Source organism: Hesperophylax consimilis, chromosome 24 (genome assembly GCF_061612785.1).
Source record: "Hesperophylax consimilis isolate HC1 chromosome 24, BYU_Hcon_1.0, whole genome shotgun sequence".
Lineage (NCBI taxonomy): Eukaryota > Metazoa > Arthropoda > Insecta > Trichoptera > Limnephilidae > Hesperophylax > Hesperophylax consimilis.
In genome coordinates, this window is record NC_142859.1 from 16,083,624 (window position 1) to 16,105,760 (window position 22,137).

Consider the following 22,137-nt stretch of genomic DNA (forward strand, 5'->3'; position numbering starts at 1 on the left):
GGTAGGCATAAGGCACATACACATGATTATCGCATGATAAATGGTTCACGCCTGTCACATCCAAGCACATGAGACGTGTATGCAATGCAAATACTACTATCACAATGGGCGGGTGACTGGCGTATATGTTTGACATATGAGTACATTACGGCACATATATAAGAGATAGCTCTGGCTTAGATTGAAGCTTTCATAATGAGAATCGAAATAAATAAACCAGGCTTCGCAATAACCCAAACGCGATTAATATTATGGAAAATAAACAACAAAAAGGTGATTACGCTTATCGTTAAATTGAACGAACATTAAATATTTTCTTAATTATTTTACAAGCAATAATTATTGGCCTGAAACACTCATCCACATTGAAAAATCTCCTGATAAAAGATACATGACGCCAACGGGACTTGAACCCGTGTCCTTTCGATTTCCGGTCGACAACTCTGACCACTGAGCTATGGCGGCTTATCTCTTATCCGCGAAATAATTCAATATATACTAGTGTTTCATTCAACAATTACTGCTTGTTACATTTTTTCACCTGAAAACAACCAACTTTATTTTATATGAGAAAGGCATTGTAAGTGCTAACTCTCTCACTAGATGGCGTCGAGACAAATTGTCTACATTTTTAGGTGAAATACTTGAACTTGTCAAATATTAATTATTATTTTTTTGGTAAACTAATGTTTTTAAGACAAGATTTTTTATGCATAGCACAAAGGGTAACAATTATTTTACAAGCAATAATTATTCGCCTGAAATACTCATCCACATTGAAAAATCTCCTGTTAAAAGATAAATGACGCCAACGGGACTTGTACCCGTGTCCTTTCGATTTCCGGTCGACAGCTCTGACCACTGAGCTTAAACATTAGTTTACCAAAAAAAAATAATAGTAAATATTTTCTCGTTATAAAACCGTCGGAATCTCATTTGTACCATTAAAATTATAATCTTTCTCGTCTTTTTTAGACTTTTTCGGGCGTCTCCGACTTCTTTCACCATTCACTAGAATAGACCACAATGTCACTGCTAAAAAACTACATTACATCAACTCCGTATCTTATTCCGGTGCAGAGTATCCTCGGGCGGATTTGACTTCATCTCCCATTCAAAGAACAAACTTTGAAATTTTAAAAGCGAACACAAACATAATGAATTGAATGAATTTTATACATTAAGAACTTTATCATCTCAACTTCTACACAATTCATCCAGCTGAACATCCCTTAGAGCAGAGGTTCCCAAAGTGGTCTATATGGACCCCCCAGGGGTCGATATCGGCATGCTGGGGGTCTATGTCAGCGGGAAAAAAATTGAGGGTCCACGAGATTCAAATAGGGGTACATACGAGTGGACCCCCATTTACCTCAAGTCAACATTTAGGAGTTCCGTAAATGACACAATAGACCTAACACAAATACAGGGTGTATCGGCACTAACCCGACAAACTTTAACCAGCTATTCCTTAGCACATTTGGAGTAAAAAATGTTATGTACACTTTGCTGTCCGGTAACATTTTTTTTCTTTTAAAAACAAAAAATAAATAAAATTTCCACACTCCGCTACTGCCCACAGTATAGGGGTAAAATAATTGGCAACGCCGCGCTACTGTCATCTCTTTCACACATATTCTGTCTCAAGTCCCGTGTGGTTCCCGCCACCCCGTCTCGTATCAGTGGTCAGTGCTGTTTTGGGAGTTCGCATGTCATCAAGTTTCTAGTTTCGTTTTTGTTTTGTTATCTAAGTTTTTACTGTTGAAATATGCCCCTCAATTATCCACCTGCCGAGCAAGCAGATATTGTTTTTGTTTATGGATTTTGCAATGGAAATTCACGAGCAGCCGTAAGGGAGTATCGCATGAGGTTTCCTGGAAGACGCGTCCCACACCATGCTACCTTTGTCCAGGTTTGTACCCTATCAATTGTTTATTGAAACTATTTACATTCATTGATAATGCCAAAAAGCGCTTTTGAAATTTAAACTGGGAACATTAAAAACATAACAAGGGGCCACCAACTTTAAAAATGTAAATTGTACTTTAGGTGATTTGTGTTCAGTGGTCACTAAACGGCGTTTTAAAAAGTTAATTAATTTTAATCTCTAATAAATGCATCATTCACTGCAATTGAATTCACTCCCTTTCTCACCATGGGATTATTTAAATTACTTGAATTCAATTTCACCCCTGTGAATCCAAGATATCAACCGTACCTAGTTAAGAAAATTATAATTTAAAACACTTTGTTATACATTTTACTATAAAAAAATGAAATAAATGAAGAGAAAACGTAAGTTTTCTGATATGTGCCTAAAATAAGTGTTCTTTAAAAATAAAATGAGTGAAAAAGCCCGCGATTGTTTATTTGACATTATTACTGAGCTGAATAATAAAAGCAGTTGTTATTTGTTGTTTTGTTTCAGATGTATCAACAATTGCGTGACTGTGGCATCGGACGGATTGAAGGCGCCGGCGGAGGACACAACATCGTTCCTGTGGCAGTTGAGGAGAGAATCCTGAACTTAATTACCGAAGACCCCACGCTGTCCGTGCGTCGGGTCGCTCTGATGATAGGACACAGGGAACACATGGCGGTATGGAGAGTTCTGAAGAAGCACGGGCTCAAACCTTTTCACTATAGGCGCTGCCAAGGCCTCATGGAGAATGACCACTTTTCCAGAGTCGTGTACTGCAGAAGAATGCTGCATAATGTCATAAGAGATGCAGACTTCATGAAAAACATATTGTTTACCGACGAAGCACAGTTCACTAAAACAGGAGTGCTAAATGTGCACAACTTGCACCATTGGGCTGAACAAAACCCCAAGCTTGTTCGGGAGTCGTCGAGCCAGGACAGATTTTCCATCAACATGTGGGCAGGAATCCTGGGAAATCAAATACTCGGTCCAATCGAGTTGCCTCCCAGACTAAATGGACCGATGTATTTGGAGTTCTTACAAGTGCAACTGGGCGAGATTCTGGAAGATGTGAACCTCGAATTACTACGGAGAATGTGGTTCCAGCACGATGGAGCCCCACCACACTATTCGATTGCCGTGCGGAACTACTTGGATGTCGAGTTTCCTGGTCGTTGGATAGGCCGTGGAAGTCCGGCCATTGCTTGGCCACCAAGATCACCCGACCTGACCCCCCTGGATTACTACCTGTGGGGGGCTCTCAAGGAAAAAGTGTATGCTAAGCCAATAGCCTCAAGAGAGCAACTGCTCGAACGAGTGATGGAAGCCGCTGCAGAAATTAAAGCAAATCCTGCAAACTTAAATAATCAAAATATAACAAGACTACACGCTTGCATCGAAAATAATGGTAGTCACTTCGAACAAATGCTCCAATAAAAAAATTAACATAAACTACATGTCCGCATTTTCATTTATTATTTATTGGTAAAATTCTCACAATGTCATTCATTTACACATCAATATTACCTACATATCAATATTTAATAAAATCTGTAGAAGAGTATGCCCGTCGGCATTCAACAAGTTTTTCGACAAGTGTGTCGAAAAGCGTCTTCTCTCTTTCCTACACACTAAATATTAATGGTTAAAAATGAGACGACTGATGCTTGTAAGCGCGCCAATACGTAAAAACAACGAAACTCGAATAAGAATTGCCAGGTGGGTTTTTTAATCGCTTTAATCTGACTTTAAACAATAATTAAACACGTAAAAATTATTTAATATAATATTACAGTACAGTACTTTGAACCTTCGCAATAAATTTATTTGATTTTAAGTTTAGTTTGTAGAACTCCATTTCAATTTAGAGATTTTTTTTATTTTAACAGTCTTATTAAAAAATTTATAAAAACAGTGTGTTTATAAACAAGTTCTGCTAGTTGTAATTATTATTACGCGTGACAGCTGTTTCACCTTCTGACGGCATTATCAAACTTTGGTAAAGCCACTTACAGACGACGTAAGTGATAACTTTCTTTTTTTATTATTCTGGCTTTATTGATTTCCGAGTAAATTGTCGTAAATTATTATTTGCTAATCCCAATATTATTTGCTAATGCTAATAATTAAGTGAAATTTTAAACAATGCAATAATAGGATTATTGCATTGTTAATTTCACTTAATGTCGTTGGTATTTCCAACTGATGACTCAGGGGTTTATTTCCCTGAATAATTAAGTATTTTGGGGTCTAATTATTATGCATTTCATTACATCCGATAATTTAAACAATTTTTATGTTGAATTGGGGTAAGTTTTATGGCTAAGGGAAGGAGTGGAAGGTGAGGAAGTACCTGGATATTCAGATCTGGTCACCAAATACGGCTAGTCATTTCAAGCAACGTTTAAATTCTAAACCTGGATATTCAGATCTGGTCACCAAATACGGCTAGTCATTTCAAGCAACGTTTAAATTCTGAACCTGGATATTCAGATCTGGTCACCAAATACGGCTAGTCATTTCAAGTAACGTTTAAATTCTAAACCTGGATATTCAGATCTGGTCACCAAATACGGCTAGTCATTTCAAGCAACGTTTAAATTCTGAACCTGGATATTCAGATCTGGTCACCAAATACGGCTAGTCATTTCAAGCAACGTTTAAATTCTAAACCTGGATATTCAGATCTGGTCACCAAATACGGCTAGTCATTTCAAGCAACGTTTAAATTCTGAACCTGGATATTCAGATCTGGTCACCAAATACGGCTAGTCATTTCAAGCAACGTTTAAATTCTAAACCTGGATATTCAGATCTGGTCACCAAATACGGCTAGTCATTTCAAGCAACGTTTAAATTCTGAACCTGGATATTCAGATCTGGTCACCAAATACGGCTAGTCATTTCAAGCAACGTTTAAATTCTGAATTAATTAATCAATTACGAAAAAGCGTGGGGTTAAGAATATTTTTTTTAAATTATAGTTGTAATTTATTGTCGATTTTTTAAAAAAATTGCGATATTTTAAATAAAATTTAATAATTATTGTTTAAATAAATTAGCAATCTGGCAGCATTCATTTGCAGGTGGTCAATCCAATGCAGTCATGACGTTTGTGTGAGTGCTTTCCTTTGTCTCAGTGTGTTGCGCAGCAGTTTTATATGAACCGTTTTTTGATTCATCGGGATTGTTTTTAAAACTATACATTCTTTGTACCTTCAAATTAGTGGAAATAAACTTAAGTGTGTCAAGCTGCTCGTTATATTCCGGTAATTCTGGAAGGCTTTTAACATAAGCAATAATATTCATAAATCACATTCCGCGAAGTTGTAAATAACTAAATTTATTAAAAAATATACGTTGTAGGATAGCCTAGCAAGTAACATTTTGACAGAGCACTTACGGTGATTTAAAAAACAACGGCGCTGTTCAAATAATCCAATTATTATTATTGATAAGTACCTAAGTGAGGAAAATTGTTTTTAAAAGTGCTCAGAATTATTGGACTTCGATTATAAATTCAGGAAATCTACTAATTAGTTTCTTAGTTTCAAAATTAGACTATTTAATACGTGAAACGCGTAAGAGGTGAAACCAAAGCATTCCAGAGGTGAAACAATTTAGATACAAAAATAAAACTGATGTGTACAATACAAGAAGACAATCAGTGATTCGCATACGAAAAATGTGAATAATCATTATTGTTAAATAAAATATTTCTTTTCTGGTACTGGATTATGTAATACGGGCTTCGTTCGCAGCAACACGCGAGAGTTGCGATGTTGCTTTCAAATTTTGACAAAGGATAAAACAGTGGTGACATGTGGTGAAAATATGTTTAATTAATTTTTTATTAAAAAAAAACGTTACCGGACAGCAAAGTGCACATAACATTTTTTACTCCAAATGTGCTAAGGAATAGCTGGTTAAAGTTTGTCGGGTTAGTGCCGATACACCCTGTATAATAGACTGAGAAATTACTTATTTGATAGTTGTATTTTTATATTTCGTAAAGTTGTTAATTGAGGTACATAAATTGAGTCTAAGTTATAAGTTTGAGGACATTTTGACTGTGGAAATGCAACATTGAAGAATCGGATATCATGTGACAAGAAGAATCGACCGGAATAAGACAAAGAACTTAAGGGGCAGTTCTGTAGGGCTTGCTACAGAAAAAAATTCCCGTTGCTTATCCTGCTTCATTTTTTTGGGGTAATACCTCACAAGGGTGCCCTGCCTTAGGAAAATTCAATATTTGGCAGGCAGGGGGTCTACGGAAAAAAAATTTGGTAAGTGGTCTACGAGGAAAAAAAGGTTGGGAACCTCTGCCTTAGAGTATACTCATAAATAATAATTATTATTTTTTTTTATTTTTTTTTTTTTTTTAAAAGAAAGACAAACATTCCCGGGTCACGGATAACCCAACAATGTTTGAAAATCTCCTACTACCACCACAGAAAGCCGAAAATGTTGCTTGTGTTGTGATGGAGGACTTAGCCAGCCGAGGAATCGAACACGCGACGCTCGGGTGAGACCCAAGCGCTATGCCCACTCAACCTAATTGTTAATAATTAATTGTTTTTCCTCAATCACGGGTACAATTCTCCACTGTCTTGAATGTCGTGACTTGATAACTCATTTCATCATGGGGTGGTTTTTATTTACTTTGAAATTTGAGGTATTGTTAAAATTCTGTGATTTTTATCTGTCTTACGGAAATAAATACAATTTCATATGTGTGAATCAAGGACTCAATTTATTAAGGTTTTGATTGGAAAGTATATCTAATGTTTTTAAGGCGATACACTACGTCGTATAGTATTTTAATAATAATATAATAATATTTTGATGGCGATAAGGTTTAAATTACCGCTTAACACCATCCGCCTGTTTGATTTATGCACTAAAAAAAACATGGCCAAAAAATTCCTTTTATTTTATTTTGTGGATGTTAAGGCATAAATATATATTTTTTGATCATTTTATAAATTACCTAATTAGCCACATTAAACAATAAAATCAAAACCGGAAATGGGTTCATAAGTAGGAGATTTTGAACTTTAAAGCAGTTTTCATGGGCCTTTACATTATTTTTTTCTGGGCTTATAAAAAGACTTATCTAAATAATACTCTCTCATTTCAAAGGCCAAGATGTATTCTACTCGCAGTATTTAATTAAAGCATCTAAAACATTTCTAGGCGACCAAATTTTCAAACCAAAAACACATGATTTTGCATTACTACGTATGGCATCGCCTTAATTAAAAATGTTGGGAAGTGAGTTAGTTAAGAGCTTCAGACATACACTCGTAGAGGGCAGAGCTAAGAGCTTGCTTGGAAGTCCGCAAGATGGCAGCTAGCAGTCAGTAATCGCTAGGGCCAGTTTGGCTGCTTCCAGACAAACATAGTGTTTGCAGATCTCATTTAGCCAGCTCCTAGTTAGGTCGACCATCGAAGTCACTCTTCCAATACGCGAAGTATTGAATAAATTCCTGATTTAATATGAAGAACTTAGTCTCTAAAATCTCCTTCCACGACGAGTGGAGAACTGTTTGTGGGAACACAACAGTACGTGTCCAATTTTTGACTTTGTTTCAATCATTTATATTCAGTTTTTGAACAACAGTCCAGTAACATAAAAAAATTAACTAGCTGCCAAAAGCCACACTTTTTTCAACTTCGTAATAGTACATACGTTGTATAAAACTTAACTTTTTTTAAATTCCCATTTTTTAAGCATCTCAACACACATACCTACGCAATATTTATATATGTCACTGGGCTCGTCATACCTCCAATGTAAAGAAATTAATAATTATTGCTGTTGCTTCGTCCCTTTCTCATAAGTTGAGATTCAGCTCAGCAGTTCAGCTCGCGTATGTATACGTAGCATTAGAGGTATTTTACGCGACCAGCAAGGAATGTGCATCTTACACTTTATTTTTAATTCAACTAACTAATTAACCATCACGCCGTTTCCCCACAGGAGTAAGCGGAGGGGATGGCCCACCAAACTGCAAACGGTATTGGCATACACTCCTTACTTGTTTTGTAAAGGAAATCGAAAATTCCCGGGGTAAATGTTATTGCCAACGGTGCAAATGAATTTTATTTAAGTAATATACAGTGCCATTTCAAATGTTATATATTTAATAATAATGTACAAATGTGTATTATATTGTATTCGTGGCAAATCCAGAGTGGAAGATAATCTCAGTATTGCCCTGGTGAAAGAAAAGTACTCATAATCAGAAAGTTTCTTGCAATGACTTTAAATATTCACCGGATCTGAATAGCTAGGTGTTTGCTAACCTTTCCCTGCCCTATCTCTTTCCCTATTTACTCAATTCAACCTCAAAACAAACCCGAAATATAGTTCCATTGGCTTCCGGCGGCTTACGAATAAATATTTTGTTGTTGTACTCTAAAACCAACCAGAATTATTACACGTTTTTATATATTTGAATTCTCAGTCACAAATAAATACATAATTTTATACGTGATACGAAATAACTCAAAGAGCTGAATATAGGAAAAAAATAATTTCGCGATAAAAAATTGCTAAAGGCGTCTTCACGGGAGTTTGCTGTAATAATACGAATACTTTTCATCGAGCAAATTTACTTTTACTCATATTTTTCGGATTATAATGACGAAACACCTAACCATGGGAATAAAAAGTATTTGGTTCTGTATTTAAAAAAACGTCTATTAAGGGTTTCTTAAAGTGATTTTTAATAAAGACTTTTAGGAAAATATTTTCTATTAAAAGCACATTTTCAGTAGGGGGTGTCAAAAATAAAGACTATATTTTTTTGTTTCATATTATTTTCAGTAAGTTCGTACAAAGAAACCATCACAATGATTATTCATTTGATAATTTTAAATGTATAAAATAATAATTTATAATTTCAAAGTGATAAATAAAATATCGCCAAATTCCTACGTATTTTTCGTTCTTGTGTTGCTGACTTAGGTATTCAATCAATTTAATTCAATTCAACAAAAACTCAAATCAAAATGGTATAATTTTGTCATAGAAAATTGGCCTTAGAGAGTGGGTAGTGATTTGTCTGTAAGTGGGATGTTTAGTTGTCATAATGTCGTGGAACCTAGAGCATAGTGAAACTAGAAGAAAAGAAAAACTACCAGTGCAAATGCACACACAGTTCATAATTTAAACATGAATCATAGATTTGTATTTTGGGATACGCCTTCCCCAACTTGGAGTCCTTAGTACTAAATGAGTGTCCTTTACGATCGCTGAATCTGGATTCTAACCCTGACGGGGTGGAGTACAACCGTTCCAAGAGTGGTTGTGAATCTGACGTACTTACCGAGTCTCCACATAATAGTTTCAGGTACGTTTTACGTTCTCTGTCCTTTCTAAACAACATAATATGATTACTTGTTTCACCATAATTAGTCCTACTCCTATTTGCGATCAGTTTCCAGATAGCCTTATCTCCAGAGATGGAAGTGTTCACTGGCCTGATCTAAGCGTATGTGACTTCTTTTTGTGAGAATATCTCAAGTCCTGAGTATATGTTGACAAACCAGACTACCTTTAAGATTTCAAGACAAAAAAGGCAGGGGTAAATCGTTCGAATTCCATCAAATGTTAATTGACTCTACTGGTTTTTGGGACCGGCTACAATCATGCATGGCTAACATCTGAGTGACGACCGATGGCGCGATCTTCTAAACTTTAACTGACAACAAAAATATCTTTCATAACTACGTCCAATTAATATAAGTTATTAGGTCGAAAGCATTGAAGGAGCAAGAAAAATGTAGGGAAGTACTGACTCTTCAGATTTATACACATGGTGCTTAGCATTGCTGGCCTTGTCGAAACTACATTCATTTCTGAAGAGTTACTCAAAACGATATGATATACACTGCTTGAAACAAATGTATATGCTTTTGAGGAATATTGAAAAGCGGAAGGAATGGAAAATTGTTAGAATTATATAAAATGGAGGAAGTCTGGGAGATCCATTTCAGTACGCATTACTTTTCGGTGGCCACATTTGGTCTGGAGCCCCCTAAAAACACCTGATCAAGTTCTCGACTCTGAGTCAGAAATTTTAGTTAATTTAATTTTAGATCTGATATTTTAATCTATGATTTGCAACATTTGGAGCACATGATGACAGGTGGGCAATCTGTGTTTATTCTACCGGTTTTTAAATGAAATGTGCTCCGAAAACATAGTCTTATTAAACATTATTTAAACTTATTTCAGCCTCACTCGTCTTAATTGTGAATTCCATAGTCCCACAGGCTTTCGACAGTTGGTATTGGCAAATATTTTGTTTTTAATTATCGCAATATCGGACTTTTAAATAATATGTAAATTTGCGGCTCCACTAAAAAAGTCATTATAGATATTTAATTAAAGAGGTACAAATAAGAATTAATATCATCGACAAATAATAAAGGGTTATTCTGAATCCTGATATTTAGAAAGTGACACAAATTCGTATAAAACAGTTTTGTTTGTAAGGAAAATGTACCCGAAACTTTCCCAATATCAGTTCCCTCCCAATATATAAACGGTGTTTAAATCTGCCCCAAAACAAATAACGTTGACATTCGGGTCAACTCCGTTCAGTTTGTTCTTATTTGATCTTCTTTTGGCGATAAATTCGTTTAAACCAACCCCCGAAACTCTGTATTTTCCCGTCAACTGGGGTACGCTTAACCCGATTTCAGATGTTAAGAGGGGTTGGAATTACTACATTTTTGTTTGACATCTTATATATACAAACAATGATAAAACAAATATGTCACAGTAAAAAAAAACTCGCTTAGCGAATTTTTAAATGTTTTATTTGTTTATGTACTGAACAAATTCCAAGAAAATACGTGTTTAAAATGCGCCCTGTTAGTATATTTTGAAGCCAATCAGGTCTAGAGCACAAAAATACTTGAAAAACCCTTGTCTTTGTACCGAAGCTTGCAGTCCTTTTGATAAATTCCCCTATCTTAATAAACGTAATGCATATAAGAATGCTTGTTTTATCGCTATTTCAATGGAAGATGCTACGAGGAACTAGCGTCATTGATCCCTTCGGCTCTGGGGCACGTCGTGCACAGTCGAGAAACACGCGATAAAATGTATAATTGTGAATGAAGCGGCAAATGCTTATAATTTTTTTGTCCAAGAAATATACATATATCGCTTTCTAACTACATAACTAAAATCTTTTTTCATAAATATATATTCTTATCTTGCAGTTATTTTAGGAGCTTGTATTATAAAACTAATAAATTTAACAACTTATTCCACATTTTCAGTAAATACATTATAATTTTATTCAAGATCTTAAAATTAAACAGTTTTCTTATTTTTTGATTCTCAGATTTCAAGCTCTGATAGCCTATGCTTTTTTTACCACTTTCAGACTTTACTGTATTAGTGTAAAATTTATTATGGTGTCATGTGTAATATTCGTGTATTTTCAAGTCACTCCAATTTTATAGATTAAAATGCATAATATGAAACATTCATAAAATTTTCAATGAGTTAATTTCTTGTTCTAGTTTTTTCGTTGGTGTATCTGTAATATGTGTCACATGTCGTATATGTTTATATTGAAACAAATTTGATGCTACTAACTAACTACACACTATTTATTTTTTAGAAGGACATAATACAATAATATATTTTCAGATGCCGGTATTTTCCATTCGTCCTTAGTTCAGTTTATTAAATGCATATTGAAGAAAATTAAACCAAATTATTAATAACGCACCTTCAGCACTGTACTGTGTGTAAGGTATCTCAGTTATTTTCACTAAGGGGTTTTTATGTTTTTCTGTTTATTTATGTTTTTTTTTTCTATATGTAACATGTAAAATGTAATTATTTATATAAAATTGTAAAACTGTTTGTTTTCTCAATAGATTAAAATTAAAAAATTGAACTGGAAGATGAGTTATTCTACCAAAATCCCCAATTATTGGAAACAGCAATATTTCTACGTTATAAAACTTTTAAGCCCAAAATGAGTGCAAACAAAGAGTGATGAATTCAATTTACCATTATTGAATAAGGTTGAATATTATTAAACTTGTTTTTCCCCTAAAACTGTTTCCAGAATAAGGCTTTAAGGAAAGTAAAGGGTTGGCTGGAATAGGGAGCCTTATACCTAACTGATATTAAGTAAAGAACTGCTGCCAAAACAGATTGCTCCAATCTGTGTCTTGTACTAAGTGTCAAGATTTATCTTCTCTTTGGAAATTGTACTTCTGTCTTCTCCTGTGTCCTTTGACACACAGTACTAAAGACATGCTTTCAGAGCAACAAAAAAATATTCTATTACGGGGAAATGTGAGGTTGACAAAGCAAGACTACAGGTTTAGCACTTTTTAATGTAAATAAAGCTCCCTGCTAAGCCAGTGGAACTATGACATCCCCATTCATTTCATGTTATACGGAGAAAAATTACTAAGGTATTAAGAATCTCTTCAAATTATTCGTAATCCAGTTAGAAACGAAATTAAGCGGCACTTACGTATTATTATTGTGATGAAAATTTCCTTCGAATTTATCAATATTAATTAAATGAAACAATATAAATGTATCATTTGATATCAACAACATTCAAGATTATGGTTACACTGTATGATGAAGAAGCTTTTTTAAAATTTTATTGTTATCAAGTTTAATTTGTAGAAATCCATTTTAAAATAATGCCTTCAGAAGGCGAAACAGCTCTCACGCGTAATAATAATTACACAGCAGAATTATTTTATACATAAAATAGTTTTTACACATTGCCCATATAAATGAACACCTAAAAATAAATAAATCTTAGTATATTGCATCTTTTAAGACTTAAGAAAAAGATTTTCCTTTTAAATCTACTCGACACCACCATCTTTTCCGCTATGACAAAACCTTTCTGTGTTACAGCAAAGCAAAAATACTTAGTCGTGAAAGAAACTGATATGTATTTCTGTATAATGTTTGTAAGTATTCATTGTACCTACAGTTAATGTATTGTGTGTACCGATATATTATATTTCTGCATCATGTATAATTTAGGCTTTTATTATGTTTGTAAAAGTCCCACAGCGAGCTTTGAATAAATAAATAAAAGGAATGTAATTATTGAAGGGTTGACCTCACTTTTCGTATGTCAAAGGTGTCTAACCTGAAACTGATGCGACCATCGAGCGACCTCCGCGAATGAAAGGGCGAACCTAAATAAACGAGAGGAGAAACAAATTGTAAGAAATTGTTAAACTGTAATCATTTTTCAAACGTGTCAGCGGGTGGCTATGATGGAACAAGTATAAATTACAGCCACCTTCAGATTACAAAGGAAATATTACACAAAGCGAATAAAATAAAAATAATTTGATTTTTCAAACCTGTTCAATAACGCGGTTCTCTGAAATAGTACAATACAATAATACGTATTAAATTCATTTTTATCGGGGTGTTGTTTTTTATTGTATTGACTAACTAATTATCATGCTGTTCCCCAAAGGGGCTGCCCTGTCTCGACTCACACACACATCTTATAATTAATATTCATACATCATTTTATTATTATATACACCCTTACCCTTTCTTCGTCCATCTACTCAACATGTCTAAAACCAACAAAGTTCTTCCCTTTCTCATTACTATCCATTTAAATACCAGAAAAATGTACTTTTGCGATAACGCAAAGACATATTTTTTTCGGTGTTTATAAATAAGTCTAATATTCATATTTTTCAAAAAATTTCGGATCTATTTTTCGGATTTTCAACACAATCAACCATGGTTTTACAACACATAGGCCTCGGAAATCTCTTTTCAAAGCATTCTGTGAACTTTTATCCTTCCTCTGCCAATTCATTCCTTTTTGCCTTACCCCTCTCAGAACCCCATTACGGATTTACTTTTATTTATATTTTTTACTACATCTGTGTTATTTTATTAATAAACTCATCATCATTCACCAGTAAGTCATCAGAAAATCTCATTCCTACTAGCATATAGTCGAAAAAAATAGTTGCTTTAGATCTTCCTGTAGAAATCAAGGTTTTTCGGACTTGCGCTCAATTATAAGTAATTCACTGACAGGCGTTATATCATAGTCAAGTAACCCTTTCCGAAGTTCAGATTGATTGCGTATGAAAAAATTTAAATGAAACGAAATAATAAATAAGGTTTTTCCCCGGAGGATAACATCCAATCCATTTTAATTTATCCTCAATCCCACTTTTATACGATTTCCCTTTACGGAATTTTGTGTGCTGTTAATATTGTGGATACATTTCATATAAATATAATACGAGAGTAAAAAATACAGAGCAACGATAGGATATGAGAGTGGTAGATAGTAGTGGTGAAAAACCAGCAAGTCGTGCTTGATGACTAGATCTTAATATCCATGTATTTCTCATCCTTCTTCTTCCAGCTATCAATTCTATCAGTCTCACAACATACCCCGATTGAGGATTCCAAAGTCCCACTGGCTTCGGACAGTTGGGACTCTAGGGCAGTATTATTATTAAAAAAATGACACAAAGTCTCAAGTTTTTCGTCTTGTATCCCCGTTACCATAGGCAAATCACATTATTTTTGACTAATTTCGCGTTATTTAGTGCAAATTTTGCATTATTGTTTGGTTTATTTTTTTTTTTCTGGCGAAGTTCTCGTTTTTGTTTTGCTAAATTCGCACCATTTAGTGCAAAATTCTATTTTAAAATCTCCATCTGAACTATGACGTCACTATCTTTCGTATACGAATCTCCTATGCAATATTGGAAACAGACACCTATTCTGCTTTACAGTTGAAACAATTTTATGATATCATTAATTGTGAAAGAAAACTGGAGCTCGTATAAGTTAACTCTCTCTGCCTGGGACGGTATGTGATATAGTTTCAGATTTTTCCACAGAAGAATAAATATACGGAAAGTCCACAAAGAAAATAGCCCCTTTGACAGCCGTCATGAAAGGAAAAGTTTCTTTGCGAAAATGTCGCGATGGCTACAATGTTGTTTTACCCATTTCGAGAAAGACCATCTTCTGAGCGGTAAAATCGTAACTCTAAATGAAAATGAGCTACTGGAACTCACGTAATAAAGTCTAGTAAAGATATTGAACTCAACTAAATGACTTACAAACTTTAAATAAAAATCATACATAAAAGGACTAAAAGCATATTGAAATAATGAATATATATTTTTTCTTCTAACACAGCAAACTTATTTTGTGGCACCATTTTAATTGAAATTAATAAAATACTTAGTTTTTACCACTTTTATTGTTTATAAATACCAACATGTGTCATGAGCAACGCTCACTTCTACAGGGTTTTAATAATACTAATTATAAATAATATACATAGACAATGGTGTCAATAGAGAAATAATAGACATAGACAATGGCAACAATGAAAAGATGAGAATAGATAGGGGAAAGAGAGGCAATATGGAACAATTTAGAAAGGGAATAGGTTTAATATTGGGTCATTTAAAAATAATTTTTGATTGTTAATAATATTCAATTTTGCATTCACACTCTTTCCAATCTCTAAAATTTCTAGTTTATCCAACTGAATGCCATTGACATTACAATGTATTAATTCTATTCCACTATTGAAGTTAAAGGTATGACTAGTTTGCAACAAATGATTGGCAAACTCCGAGAAACTGTTATTTTTAAAGATTTCATATGTTCTTTAACACTTATTTCAAAGTTTCTCGAAGTTTTACCTATATAAAAGAAACCACAATCATTACACTTCAATATTAATGACACCATTGTATATGTCTATTATTTCTCTATTGACACCATTGTCTATGTCTATTATTTATACTTAGTATTATTAAAACCCTGAAGAAGTGAGCGTTGCTCATGAAACATGTTGGTATTTATAAACAATAAAAGTGGTAAAAACTAAGTATTTTATTAATTTCAATTTCGAATATACATATATATATGTTTGTTTTTTTTTGCTAAACAATCGCACATCGTCACAAAACTCGTATCACGTAACGTTGTAGGACGAGAGGAACTTACAATACATAGATGGGAGTTAATTAGAACAATTTTTCTTGGTATTTTGATTTCAAAATTTTATGTTTCACATACGAAACAGTAAAAAAATATCATAATTATAAGTTTAACACACAAATCAGTACACAAACAGAAAAGGGGAGGTTAAGTAGGACAAACAAGAAGAAACAAAAATGGAAACAGACAGGGATGTGCACATTAGCACAGAACCAAGGTAGGAATTTAGAAGAAGGTACAAATTATAGTTACCCACTAATACATTGGTAAAAATAGATTACCCTAGATTACAAATACAGAAGATAGAAAAGGAGAGAGAAAGAAACAAAACAAAGTACAACATGACAATAATTACGTATTTTTGTTTTTATATGCTTTAAAAAGATATTCTTTTAAAGCCTTACTTTGAATTTTCGATTTATGCTGGCTGTTTTTATACTTATCCGGATGAGAGTTATAGAGTGTGTAGGAAATATAGTTAATAGATTTTATCTCGCACAACAGTCCCAACTGCTCTCTAAATTTTCTGGAGTCAGTGAAACTTTATCATCCCCAATTGGTATATGTTGTGAGGCTGAAGGGAACTAGGGGAGAAAGTGAGATGGAGAAGAGAATGGTTGAGAATTTCAACCTGGCCACTAAATACGACTTTTGCCACTTCAAGCAACGTGTCGTATTGATTCGAACAATTAAATTTATCATTATAGTATAATGTCACAAATATGTCACTCTACATGGCACGACATAATTGCAAAACTTGATTAAAATTATGTAGACACAAACAATTATTCATGAAACTGTTCTCAACAATAGAGCTACAATTAGTGGCGCTACTGCCTACGAATATCTCATTGAAACAATTTCCACCATTAGACCGCGATGAACTGTGCGCGTAGACCGGATTAGGTAGTTTTAGTTAGAGCGTTGGATTGTACGGTATTAACATTAAAATTGTTAATACCATAACATAACACTTTACTGTCATAACTACTTCACCACGTGTACTAACAAATTCTTGAATTTATCATAAAATGATTATGAACATTTTTAAATTGTTAATAGGAACATACTAGTAAACTACCCCTGCGCCGGCGAAAGTTCACATTAAAAGATACAAATTTCTTGGAATTTTTTTTTTGTGTAGACTACGTAAAACTTTCAGTGGATTAGTGTTGCAGTTTCAGAGCGAGTGAAAGTTTCAATTCTGAAAAGAGGTTTTTCGCTCGGTTGACATAACGAACTTTAATTCTGGTCAACTGGTATGTGATTATTTAACTGCAATAATTATTTCAATTTATATTTTCAGTACATAACCATATAAATAAAATCACAAATATTTCTAGAAGGATCCTTGCAGATGTAAGTTAATATTATTTTCAACTATAAAATTAGCTGTAAATACCAAATTTAATTTTTTTAGACGATGCGTTATTTTAGACCGTGAATTTTCGAGGTATTAATGTAGAAACATTTCAGATTTTAGTAATGCGTTTATCAGAAATAATCAAAATAAACCCGACAGAAAGATCGAATTTCTAGGTCTGCTAAGGCAAAATCGACCGTATGTCCATCACCATTACGAATATTGTTCTTATACGACTTCATCACTTATGTCGTTAAGATTTCCACTTTATTTCAGAAATTTTATAAGGCAAATTCAACCGCAGGTCTGTCCAATACACCAAGGCCGCGAGTTGCATATTTTTGTGCACGGCTACTTCACTTACGTTGTTAAGATTCTGGCGTTATTTTAGGGCATTGTCGTGTCAAATAAATGAGTTTACCCCTGTTCAATGTTAACATCTTTCTAATTATGTGAATTTAATTTTTCACTTTATGCTGAACAACATTTTTTTTATCTTAACCAGTGATTGTCAAAGGGTGACGGCACCGCAGCAGAAGGCGGTTGAATATACGTGAAATGCTCATCGCTTTTAAAACACTGCGAATATTCTATAAAAATGGTACTTCAGTAATTAAGCACAATTTTCAAAACAAACAATTCATTTCAGACATTAAAATTTTGGTAGTCAGTGCGTTGGTCCTGCATGGTATCTGGTTTGATGAACGCAATTTTACTTTGAATTTAAATGTCATTTTCAAAATTGGAAATGGTTGTGTAAATAATTCAGACAAACAATACATTAGGTACCTGCCTATAATATTATAATATTTTTAAATCAACAATTGTTTCTTGAAATACTAGTAATTATTGAAATTATTTGGCAGTTATAAATAAGCCGACGTAGCACAGTGGTTCCGTGCACCTGACCGGTCAATCAAAAGGTGCGGGTTCAATTCCCGTCGGCGGCATTTATTTTTTCTATTACAATTTTTTCAATTAATATTTGTGTTTCAGGCTAATAATTTGTTCATTTAAAACTTCTACGTGGTATTGTTATTTCTGCTCATACTTGACTTTGCAATTAACACGTACCTAATCTCAGTATTCATTTAATTTCCTTAGAATTTATGCAACTTAAAATTTATACATATACCACCACACTATCGCCTTTTTTAATGCAATGCGTTCCTTTAGCAAGGCACTATAGTGTCAAATTTTTTTCATTTAACTTAAAAAAGATAAATTACTGCATTGATACCGCAATAGAAGATGTAAATATGTATCTTCATAGTATTAACTCACCTTTCTAGACAACTTAGAAACTTTTCACTTTTTCGCCATATTGCAAATGTTAGTATTTTTGTTGTAAGCTTTGTAATCGTTTAGGGTCAAAGTTCTCCAGTCCTAAAGAGTTCTAAGTTTTCCAGTTTTCAAAAGAACTATCAAGTCTACTTTTACCACTAGTATTCTAATAAATGTAATTTAATAATAATGGAGGGTAAAATAGCAATTGTAAAATCAATCATAACAAATTATTAAAAGCAATAATTAGTCACATGAAATTTCCATACAAATTGAAAATATCTCCCGAGTAAAAACATTTCTCGCCGATGGGAAGTGCGGGTTCAATTCCCGTCGGCGTCATTTATTTTTACTCGGGAGATATTTTCAATGTGTATGGATATTTCAGGCGGCTAATTATTGCTAATAATAATTTTTTATCCTTTGCGCTATGCACAAAAACCTTGTCTTATAAACATTAGTTTACCATTATAAAAAAAATAATGGTAAAATCAATGTCCAGTGTTTTTTCTATAGTGTGCAAAGTCGAAAACTTTTAAATGAAAGTGTGTTTATCTAAATTGACCAGTCAGGTAAATATGCTTCTGTACATGTTTGTGAACAATATGTTTATTTTTCTAAATCTGTTTGTAAATAATAAAATTAGATCTCTTACGGTACGTTTGTATTGTACAGTAGTTACAATACAAACGTTATGTTTGTGGTTGGATTCTACGTGGAATGATATATGCTTTACACCAGTATCGCATTGCAAAACGCTCACATATATATGGTTTCAATCTTGACCATTAAGATTTTTTTATAACCTTGCCAACTGCCTTAAGGTAACTTTAAGTTTTAGAAACCCTTGTTTTCTACCTTTTAAAACTAATATTCTAAAACACGTAGCATCATTTATCAAAATCTTAAAAGAAACAACTGTTACCTACCTTTTTGATTTATTACTTCAATTTTAACATAAATACGATACAGTTTTATTTTATTTATTATTTTCATCAAAAAGCCATCATTCTTATTAGAAGAACATTTAACAAAGTTTTGTTATTAGTTCGCTGTTTTTGTAAGCGTTAAACCTTTTTTCGCTTACCTAAAGGTAAAAGCCACTATCATACAGGTGCAAAGGATGGAGAAAAACGATCTAGTGAGTTCGTTCTAGAAAAAATGAGATTGGTAGTAACTCTACAATGCCGTTACTTTTTTGCGTGAAAATGACCTTTGTTGGTCACTGGGCATAATTAACTCTCTCTATGACCCCCTCGATGACGGAAGCGCACTAACGAGCTACGGTCAATGGTCTATCGAATTTTATTTAGTAATTATTTATTTGCAATTTGTATGTGTTTTGTTTAATATTTGACAGAACTAAATCTGAAATGTCATCGTCACTCATAATTATTTTTCAACTAAATGGTATAATTATTTTATGAAGAAACTTGACAATATTTGATTTCGATAGGCTTTAATGATCTTGAAGCAAATAAATAAAAAAAAATAGTTCACGAATCTTGCAAGAATAATTAATAAGTCCCGTGACTTTTTACAGGTTCGCGCAATAGATTAAAAAAATGTATAATTAATTATTATTTCATCCTTACATTGGAGTTGTAAAAGAATATCGGAGAGGAGAAAAAAACTTATGAAGGAAGTTCAGGTGGAGTTTCCGCTAAGTTGGAAAAAGCTGGGACACAAGAAATCCATTCCAACCAAGTAGGTACCGTATTTCGCAGGAGATAATATACATTTAATGTTTTATTTATTTGTACATAAAGGGATAAAGCTTTTTTTCTTTTTTGTTATATATAAATAAAAAGGTTGCCGTGTTTTACTTCATTAGTCTGTAATCTTTGAAGTATTAGATCTATGCTACTTCCTCACCTTCCTCTTTCCCCCATACCCTTAAGCCTAACAACATACCTTGATTGGGGATACCATAGTCTCACTGGCTCCAAAAGGTGGGGAGCAGATGGGATTTTCTCACATAACAAAACACAACTGTATGTAAATGTAACAAGCAGTCGGTTAGTTGGTTTTTTATACAAATCTACATTTGACTTTCTAAACAAAAGAAAGGTCACAGACTACAGGAGATTTCGAAAAACTACCATCCAACTCCTTTTGTTCACCCTGTTATTTATTTATTTATTAATTAACGGACTCACGTCCAATATATTACAAAGTGACACGAGATTTGGGACAATTTACTATGCAAGAGTAAAGTATGGTATATAAAACAAGAGACAAACAGGGAAAACATTAAAAATAGAAATGAAATAGAAGTTTCAAGTCAAGTCAAGACCTTGCTTAAACTAAAGTGATACAAAATATCCTCAATTGCATAGTGAGCGACAAAAAACATTCTGACTTATACCAAAAAAATCAAGGTCTTGACGTGAGTTGACCATTCTACATATTCTGGACAATTGTCAATGAAATAATTAATTTCAAAAACATGCAATTATTGACTCCGGCTAAAAGTAATTGTAGGATCGATTCGTATTGCAAGTTGGTGTTTTTTTTAATTATTGGCAACATCATATCCAGGGCAGAGTTCCGCAGGGCAGTGAAGATGGTTGTTTTCCGTTTCCACTACTTCTTGTTACTGAGTAAAATGGGACAGCTGTTCTATAGCGACGGGTCACCTTTAATTTAGTATTTAACATAATTCAGAGGGATTAAACTTTCGGGGATAATGTTTTATCTATCCAACTCGAAGCGTATCATTTTGCAATGCAGATTACTTCAAAAATCGGAGAATTCTGTGTGAAACATAAGTTTCAATGGTGATGGCGGTTTTTTTTGTACTGCGTTTCAAGTTCCAGCATCCATCATTTAGAGCCATCCTTTAGTATTGCCGAAGGTATGCGTGTGTGTTACTATTCCCGATAACTTGCAGGTTTATTACCAACAATCTGGAACCAAATACCATGAAAATCACTGTTGCAGAAATAGAAAGCCATCGAACTGTTAAGATGTAGCTACTTCACTTGTAAGGCCTATCTGATGCCTTCTGAAGGATCAACAAAGGAGAGGTGAGATTCCTGGGCATTCTCTTCAATCGATTTCAACTCGCTTGATGAAGCAAGATTTCGTCGAGGGTCCGACTGGCCTTCTTCAGACTCAACCACGAGGATATGATTGTCACGAAACGTATTAGATTAGTTATGGCAGGAATTATGGGTCCTCAGGTATGAATTTATTGTATAATCACCTAGAGTAGAGATAACATTTGTATTCTTAAGTTCATAATATAAATATATATTGCTTCTTCTTCTTTATGTGCCGTATCAGGTCCCCCCGACGTTGGCGATCACTCTAGAAAATGTCTATTTTGTCTTGCGCTGCCCGGAATAGCTCCTCCACACTTCTAATGCCGGTCCACTCTCGTATATTTCGCAACCAAGACTTGCCTTTCAATATTAACTGGAGCAAGTGATACTTCTCCCCTCGAAGTACATGACCCAGATATGAAATTTTCCTGATTTTTATTAATCTAAGCAGTTCTCTCTCTGCTCTAGCCCGCCTGAGAATTTCTGTGTTGGT

The 22,137-nt window shown here is 33.7% G+C and overlaps 1 protein-coding gene across 1 annotated transcript in view; it reads right to left on the reverse strand.

The window, feature by feature from the left end:
• Positions 1–22,137, reverse strand: part of SP2353 (EGF like, fibronectin type III and laminin G domains protein pikachurin) — a 400,085-nt gene that overhangs the window by 195,795 nt on the left and 182,153 nt on the right. The gene's annotated exons all lie outside the window — the stretch shown is intronic.